Below are 9,238 nucleotides of genomic sequence, written 5' to 3' on the forward strand. Positions count from 1 at the left end.
CCGAGGGTTCGGATCCCACATACAGACTGGTTCCCGCTCACTGGCTGAGCAAGGCGCGGGAGCAACACCGAGGGTTGCGGTCCCGTTGCCGGTCCCCGGTCCGGTACGGGGGCAACACTGAGGGTTGCGATCTATTGCCGGACACGGAAAAAGACAAAAAAAAAAAAAAAAAAAAAAAGGTCATCAGTACCTGCTAATTGTAAAGGCCAGTGGCTTATGTTTATTCCTCACTCAACTTGACCTCTTGCAGCATTTGACATGGTTGATTCCCTTCTGCTTCAAGAGGCATTGTCCCCCTGCTTCGGGTCTACAAGATTGTGCCCATGTTTCATCTACAGATTCAGAGATGTTGTATGCTGATTCAGCAAGAGAAAGGACTACCTCGTGAAATAATGAAATTCAAAGTCCATTAGAAGGAAGTCCAGAAACTCCTGCTAAGCATTCTTAAATGATCTTGGTTTTTCATACAACAGTGTAACTCAGAACTCGTATAATTCATCTTGTACTTAACACATTTATTTTGGTTGTACTATGTGTATCGATTGTGCTAAGTACTGAAGATACCAGAAAACAAACAAACAAAAAAAAAGTGGCACTTTAAGACTAAAATACCTTTTAAAAACTTAAATATTAAACCAATACAAAAAGCACAAAGTGGCATTTTTAATTGGGTACACTTTTAAAGTTTAAATTGATAGTATACACTTATTTGAAAGTCAATCAATAAAAACATTGACACTATCGTCATGCACATCAAAATTTTAAATCCTAACTGATGGGCGATGGTAACAGTCTTACATCAATGTTAGCACCTAGTCTATTGGTGTATATTTTATTTTTCTTAGAAGTTATTTACAGAATTCTCATTTACACGAATAAGTTATAATAAGCATTAACAGTGTTTTTTTTTTTTTTTGTCTTTTTTCACGTCCAGCAACGGGATTGCAACCCTCGGTATCGCGCCCGCACCTCGCTCAGCCAGTGAGCGGGAACCGGTCTGTATGTGGGATCCGAACCCTCGGCGGGAGTGCCTCGGTGCTCCCAAGCGGCGCACTGTAGCAGTGCGCCACCGGGCCGGCCCAGCATTAACAGTGTTTTAGCAATTCATTTTGAAATCATCAGTTAAACTGATTTGGAAATTTAAAAGTCTCAAAGCTGAATTTTTAACTATTTAAAGATAGTACAGAATAGTCATTAAGAGCATGAACATTTTAGCAGAATTATTAAGTGCTTTGTTACTTGTCGACTCTGCAGTCATGGGCAACCTAATTAACTTATGAACCCAAGTCTCAGTTTTTTTCAACTGCAGCATAGAAATAAAAATAATATATGTCTCCTTATGTTGTAAGGATATAATGAATAATCCAGGTAAAATACTTAGCAAAGTGCCTGACATGTAATAAATACTTGATAAATGATAAACATTATCATTCTTAGTGTAATAATCACTTGCATTTCTTACCTTACGTATTTCATCTGCAAACCACCTCAAAACAACTTAGCTAAGGGTAAGTATAACATAGAATTATTATGACAGATACCTTATACATTTATTTTTAACTGCACAACAGTTATACATAATGAGAACATGTACCCTGTACCTGGCAGGTTGACTAAGCCTTTCCTGGCATTTAACTGAACATGGTGCACATATACTGTGATAGTGCACCCACTTGAAAAATTTTATGGTAAATGGATATGCAAGGATAAAATTCAGAAAAAAGGACCAGTGTAAACCTATCATCTTCCTAGTTAGTAGCATATTTGTAAGAAGTTTGAACATATTCCAATGGATAGTAGAAGTACACAAAAATGAATTGACCAAGCAGCATATATTAATGCATTGGCAATCACTAGAGCATTCGAATTAGGTATATAAGAACAAAAAATCACTAATTCAAGTGTGCTTTTTAGTAGGTTTTCAAATGGATAAAATATTATTTTTAAAAAGTGCGTTAGAATAAAATGTCTACAAGACATCTGATGTGAAATCCAGTTTGAAAGTCATTGGTGTACTCAAATAAAGTACCCTTGATAAGTTCATTGGTACAGAGCAAGCATTCAATAGATGTGCATGGAGTGAATTGCTTTTTCACAACTATTCAGCCTTCATCTTGTACTCACAGCTTCAGTTGTACTATTAGAAAGATTAACAAAAAGGTGAAGCTTCATAGAATCCATAAGTGCTTTAGGTAAATAGGGAATGTATTGACTAATGTAGCTGAAATTTTGGGGGTTTGTTGACTTAGGTAGGTAAGGTTGAGTTTAGGGCTCAAATAAATAACATTCTATTCTTTTCTAATCCAGCCTTTGTCTATGTTGGAATCAGTCTTAGGTTTCATGTGGTGCCAAGATGGCTGCCAAGGGTTCCAGGACCTATATTCTCTTAGCTTCAAATCTAGCCAGCAAAGAGCCCTCATATGTCTTAGAAGTCATAACAAAAGTCTCATTGACTTTGATGGAACTGCATGACCATATCTGAATCAATAACTCTGGCATGAGTATAGGGAGAACTTCTTGGGCAGGACAGAATCACATGCAGACCCAAAAGCTAAGCAAGGAGTCAAATGATCTGCAAGTATGGGGACCAAGAACAGGATTGTTATAAGGAGTAAAAAAATTGGGCTATATTTACTAGAATGAAAGTGAATGATTGCTGGAGAGCCAATACAATGAATGTCTGCTACGGTTTGCAATTGATACTGATTTTGTAGAACAATTTCCGGGAACAAATTTATGGATTTTAGTAGCCTGCTTAAAATGGTTCAAAGTGCTCATAATTCTCTCTCAAATTTCTGCTACAAGTACAATTTCACACTAACTCAGAGCACAGGATGCAGATGTTTTTGTTTCTAATATTGAGACTCCATTACCTTTGCTGCCTTTAAAAACATTTGTGCCTAGAGACCATATTTAAGCTCTTAACATTGGGCTGCATTGCTCTCAACAACTAGACTAAAAACTGTTCACTCTCTTAAGGATGTCCTGAGGCAAGTTGTAGGAGCAGATTGTTCAGTAACACTTGCTGGGTTTCCTAGAAGTGACTACATCATTCCAAGTTTAAATGATGGAAATCAGTCTTGTTGAATTATTAAAGTGGAAATGTCTGAAGACTTGTCTAACCCATTTCCAGCCAACCTTAAATTGAGATGGACAATACAATCAATAATGCATTCTAGACAGTGCTTTATCTATTTTTTTTTGTCATTTTTTAAACCACAAGTTTTAGATTTCTCTGTGGTATGACAACTGGAATCATAATGTCTCTGATTTACAAAGATCAGAGTGCAAATGGACCCATGACAAGTAATTTGTTTCAGTGTGATTTGACACCAGAAAGTTCATTAGAAACTTGTCATAGAGAGCTATCTAGCTTTGATTTTTTTTCCCCTCCTGAAGCAGAACTTGCCCTAAATGATCCTGGTTCTATCCTCTGATGAAGAATATTCCCTAGAATAATGGTTCCAAAAGATATTGTGTATAAGAATCATCTGAGGGCTTGTAAAACATATATATTTCTGGACCCCATTCCCAGAGATGATTCAGTAAATCTGAATGAGGCCCAGGAATATGCACGTTTTTACGAGGATCTCAGGTTATGATGAAAAAGGTAGTCCAATGATGATACTTTGGAAAAGACTGCCCTAGAGCTATCTGATGCTTATCTTTGCCTACATCTTCTCTAGGGAACGTGAACCAAGCACTAGTTTTTCACTGACCACAGCAATTATAGGAGAGGGGTTACCTGGTATTTCTGCTCTCTTGAACATAAGAGAGAATTTTATGGGTATGCTCTTGCTAGTTAAACAAGCATGTTGATTAAGGGCGAAGAGGTGAACAGGAAGACTAATTTTATGAATACAATGTTATGCTGTAGTTCAACCTTGGCAGATTATTCTTTTAGAGTTCCTGTATTTGAATGTTGCACAAATTTTGAATAAGATTTTTCCTAATATATCAGGCTTGAATATAATTGTATTTCAGGCAGCATGTCAGGTGCTTTCAGATTTATCTACTTTCTCACAGCCCTATGAAGTAGAAACTATTATTATGCTCATTTTACAGATGAAGAAAGTGAGACACATAAGAGTTAAGTAATTTCCCCCAAGTTCATATGGTGTGTAGATATGGACACCAGAAAGATCATTGTTGTGTACCATGCTTTGGGTTCCCAGCAGGGAGGGTGAAGGTGACTGGGGATGGCATCAAGTAGGAGCTTGGATTGCAACTCCAATGACTAATTCCTGGTAAGCACAAATTACCTCAAGTTTGATAAAGCATTGCTATCTGCATGTTGACCTGAGCTGAGCATAAAGGGAGAGGATCTTGGTAATTACCTCTCTCAGAGTTTGATATATATCTTAGAAAGGCCTATTTCAATTCTGGATACTAAAAACGGCTAAAGTTACATTCAAAAGTTTGCTTTGCCGTTAATAATCACAAAGATGAAAGCCATACAAAGAAGGTCAACCTTAATTCATATCATTCCTATGAGTCATATGAATGACAATTGCCTTGAGTTGAATGTCTCCCAGGAAACTTAATCCCCACTTTAACTGTTGAGGGTAGATAGACCTATTATGGTCATTGAAAGGTGGGGCCTTGAAGAGACGATTAGATTGTGGGACCATGCCATAGTAAATGGATTAAAAATGGTGGTCAGGGTGTGGTTCTGAGGGTTTTAGAAGGAGAGTGCAGGAGGAGCTATCTCTCACTCTGCTCCACCATTTTCTGCCATGTGAGACCCCTAGGTCACTGTCACCACCACCAAGACCCTCACCAGATATGTTCCCTGGACTTTGGACTTCACAGCCTCCAAAACTGTAAGCAATAAATTTTTCTTATAAATCACCCAGTTCCAGGTATTTCTGTTATAAGCAACAGAAATGCTTATAATACAGCAATATTTTTACATTGTTTTGTTTGTTCTCTTATTTCAAGGCTACAGTTGTAATTTTATTTGTCTGGTGGATCTTGAAAAGCACAGATGGCTAGACAAAAATGAGAGCACATGCTATAACAAAATTCTAAAGCGTATTGGAAATTTACTTTCCATGGAGTTAGGATTGAGGGATACTGGGAATCATGATGTTTGGAATAAAAGACATTTCTAGATAATTTTATATTTTGGGCCTTTGGGATCTTCAGAAATGGTAAGACAAGCTTAAACACAGTTCTCCTCTATAAAATGGTGCTTACAATAGTACGTACTTTATAGTATATACTATTGTTAAATGTGATCGCATTTAATAATAGTAGTACTAAATAGTATGTACTTTATTAAATGTGATAACATATGTAGTCAAGGGCCTAGCATGGTACCTTGTAAATAGGAAATAATTATCAAATGTTGGCCAAAGTATCCCAAAGCCTTAAACCAAAGCCAAAGCTAATAAACAACAAACAAACAAACAAAAACCCCAAGCACCCTTGTTTCGTCTTTTCATTCTTTTTCCTTTCACGGAGCATGCATGTCTTCATGCAAGGATGCTTCAAAAAGTTCATGAAAAGATTCATATTATCTTTAATTCTCTTTTTCCAGGAACCGTTTGAAGTACCCTCATACACTGAAGCAGGTGCCAGTGAATTTTAAAGTAGTATAGTAAAAGTGAAAGAGTAAAGGAGAATATTAGGATATATGTTCTCATTCTCTGTGATATTCACCCCAATGTTTGTTTTAAGATCTCTTATGTACCTAAATACCTCATGCATGTAATTTTAAAGATAGCCAACCAGGTGGATGTCTAAAAAGTTTGTTAAAGGAAAACAGTTCATAGGGCCGAGCCCATGGCGCACTCAGGAGAGTGCGGCGCTGGGAGCGCAGTGCTCCCCACTGCGGGTTTGGATCCTATATAGGGATGGCCAGTCACCGCTCACTGGCTGAGCACAGTGTGGCCGGCCTCAAAAAAAAAAGCCCCCCCCAAAAAAAGGAAAACAGTTCATGAAGAGATGTACTTAACAAAGAACTGAGGCTTTGTATGACAGGTTTGGTGAACATGTGAGAAGAGTAGCATTACTATAAGCAACTACACTGAAGAGCTCATTAAATAACAAATTATTTTCCCTTCTCCTTTGCAGAAGTTATTGGAGTTTAAAATTTTCTCTGTAAATGTCTTTTATCTAATCCTATGTCCAGTTTGGTCTCTCCAAAAAGGATTCTTAATTTCTTTGTATTTTCATACCACCAGCCTATACTGTTGAAATTGAATAATAAAGTTTTTCTAATTAATGTATTTGTTTACTTTTTCCTCCATAGGAAAATATTGTCTTAATTAGATTCCACAAATTAAAATAAACTTAATTACAGTAACTTATTGTAACCAACAGGTTCTCTCAAAGAGCAGCACTTTCCCTTCAGAGTTCTACTGAGAATAAGGCTGGTTCAAGAGCCCTTGATTTTGACACTTGATTTTCCCAATGCATTTTTACAGTAACCACTCAAAAATGTTGTAATGTTGATACTCGCATTTTAGTTTAGTATGCCCTCATCTTGATTATTTTTTAACCTGGCAAATGTTAGAGTAGCCACCACTATAGTTTACTGCCTGTTTAAGTAATGCTGCAGAAGTCTCTACTCAAAATAGAAAATTTTAGGCTTAGAATTTAATTACCCTGTTGCAAAATATTTACAAAAGCACATTCTCCTAAATTTATAGTATAAGAGGACAATAACTGTCCTTTAGTTTTTAAAAAAAGTAGAAAAAACATATTATGCAGATGGGATTTGGTGTACTTGATCCCTTAAGACCAGGCACTGACAATATGAGTTGGTCATGTCATAGTGTATTGCACGGGGCAATACTGTCCTAGTCTGTATTACTTACTGGTAATAATCAATGAAGATCCAAAGAAATAATTGTTTTCTTCTTCTTTAGTAAGCATAGCAATGAATAAATGACTTGTAATACAACTGATGATGAACTACAGAAATATTTCACCATAATTTCTCTTTAATTATTAGCTTTCCATAATGAATAGCCACTGAGCCTATACACTAAATTACAATGATGTCTTTTAGCTATTTAAAATATCAAATGTTGCCAATGCTCTAGAAACATTTCTGTTAAATTAGAAATATTTCTAGTTAAAAAAAATCGTGTGAAAATCCTGGCATCACTTTGACTATTCAACTAGGTAATATTAAAATGTGTCAAAGAAGGGAATGGTGAGTAAAGAAGTCAGGTAGTCCTTTCTAATTATGGAACAGATTGTTCACTATTTCTTGGATACTGCAAATTCTAAGACTTCATTGAATTTTCAGTGAGAAACTGACATTGATAATTAACTGACAATGAAAATTCAACCTGCTGGGGCTACTGAGATAAATTTAACATTTTGAACCATTACTATTTCTCTTAACTAAAATAATGGATTATAATTTCAAAATAAATAACATATAAAGGGATGGTGATGCAGTCTTAATGTTAGATGAATATTACTTGTTTCATTTTGGTTTATTTCTTCAGAAATATGTGAAACTCTGATGGAAACAAAATTTTCACTATTTGTTTTAATGTAGTTAGTCATTTACATATCTAAGCTCAAAGCCCATACATTCATTTCTGACTTGGTTTGAGTTTACTAAAAATATTTCACATTTTCCTAGTCACAATGAAAAATATAGCTTAAATCCCATTATTACATAAATAATTTTTTTAAATGCATAGTTTCTCAAAGTGTCTTCCCTGTATTAACTGCATCAAAATCAGTTGTGGGAAGGACTGGTCATTTAGCTAGGTCAGTTTGCTTGGTTGGTTAGCTCAGTCAGTTAGAGCACAGTGTTATAAGACTAAGGTCAAAGGTTTGAATTCCATATCAACCAGCCTCCAAAAAAAAAAAAAAAAATTCAGTTGGGGTTACCTATAACAATGTAACTTTCTGAGACTCAGCCTAAACTTGAGTCAAAATGCTTGGAGATTGGGACAAGGAATCTGTATTTTAAGAAGACTTCCAGGTAGTTTACGTGTGCGTCAAAGCATGAGACCACTGCTTTAGTAATTTATGTATATGAGTATAATGTCTAAAATTTGTAAAGTACAAGAAATGGATAAAAGAAGAATTACTTATTAAGTGTATAGGTGCTGTCAGATTTGCCAGTTAGCCCAAAATCTGAATAAAAAATAGTCCTCAAAAATATGTTGGCTCTGTCAAAGACAGATTTTTAAAAAGTGAATGAAATCCAATAGGAAGTCTGAGGAGATAGAAGATCAAAATGCAAAGCAGAAGGAATGTAGTCAGAAGCTTTATTAAAAGAAACAGTAGGAAAAAAAAGTGTAGGGAAAAGATTTGAGATATTTAGATAGAAGATTATATGATATATTTCTGTCTTCAAGTATAGAATTTGGCAAAACAGAAAGACCATCTTGACTGTCAAAAAGCTGAAATACTGAACAAGTTTGTACACTTGTAAATAAGGTTGTCAGACCCCACACATTGGAGATCTTTACACTAAGATGGGTGTAGGAGCCTGTTGGAGGACACCCGAAGTGGAGAAGATTCACTTAGGAAGTGAAAAGTTGAGCTGAAAAGTTTTACTCTTTCCAGTTGAATCCATGAGGTTATCATAGTAAACTAACAACTGGTTGTGATGCCTCTATTGTGTGCCAAGCATGGAACAAGGTTCTGTGAAGAATGAAAAACATATAGGTGTTTCACTGCCTTTGTCACCTCCCTTCCCCTGGGTGATGGAGACACAAAAGGATTACTCAAAGCCCATTTCTTCTGAGCAGTGGGAAACCCCGAAGGGTTTAATTTCCAGGAACCCTCAAGAGAGAGGCATTCCTCCTTGGGAAATTAACACCAGACTGAGGTTCTGTCTCAGTATTTGTTCTCCAAGCCAGAAAGTTACAGAAAAGGAACATAGGTAGAGTTATGGCTAAGTATAGTTTAACAATAGAGGCTGGTAACATCAGTGAAATAACAAAGTGACATTCCATAACGCAATTTGAAAAAGGTTAAGTTGATCCACCAACGAAAGCTTGTTCTTAGCAAATACTGTCTTTTCCTACAGCAGTTTCCTCAGTATTTTTACATAACAATAAAGCAACTTCCTTAACATATCAGTCAGTAGGTTAACCTGCTCCAAGGACGGCTGTCTTTGAGCCAACAATTTTGCTGTGTTACAATTCTTTATCTACATCAGAGACTTTAGCCTGGGGAAAGTTTCCTGTCTTTTGCAAGCTTAACATTTCTATATGTAATTTTAAAAGTTAGGTTATACCTGAAAGTACAGGACTTT

Source organism: Galeopterus variegatus, unplaced genomic scaffold, assembly GCF_000696425.1.
Source record: "Galeopterus variegatus unplaced genomic scaffold, G_variegatus-3.0.2 Scaffold273, whole genome shotgun sequence".
NCBI lineage: Eukaryota > Metazoa > Chordata > Mammalia > Dermoptera > Cynocephalidae > Galeopterus > Galeopterus variegatus.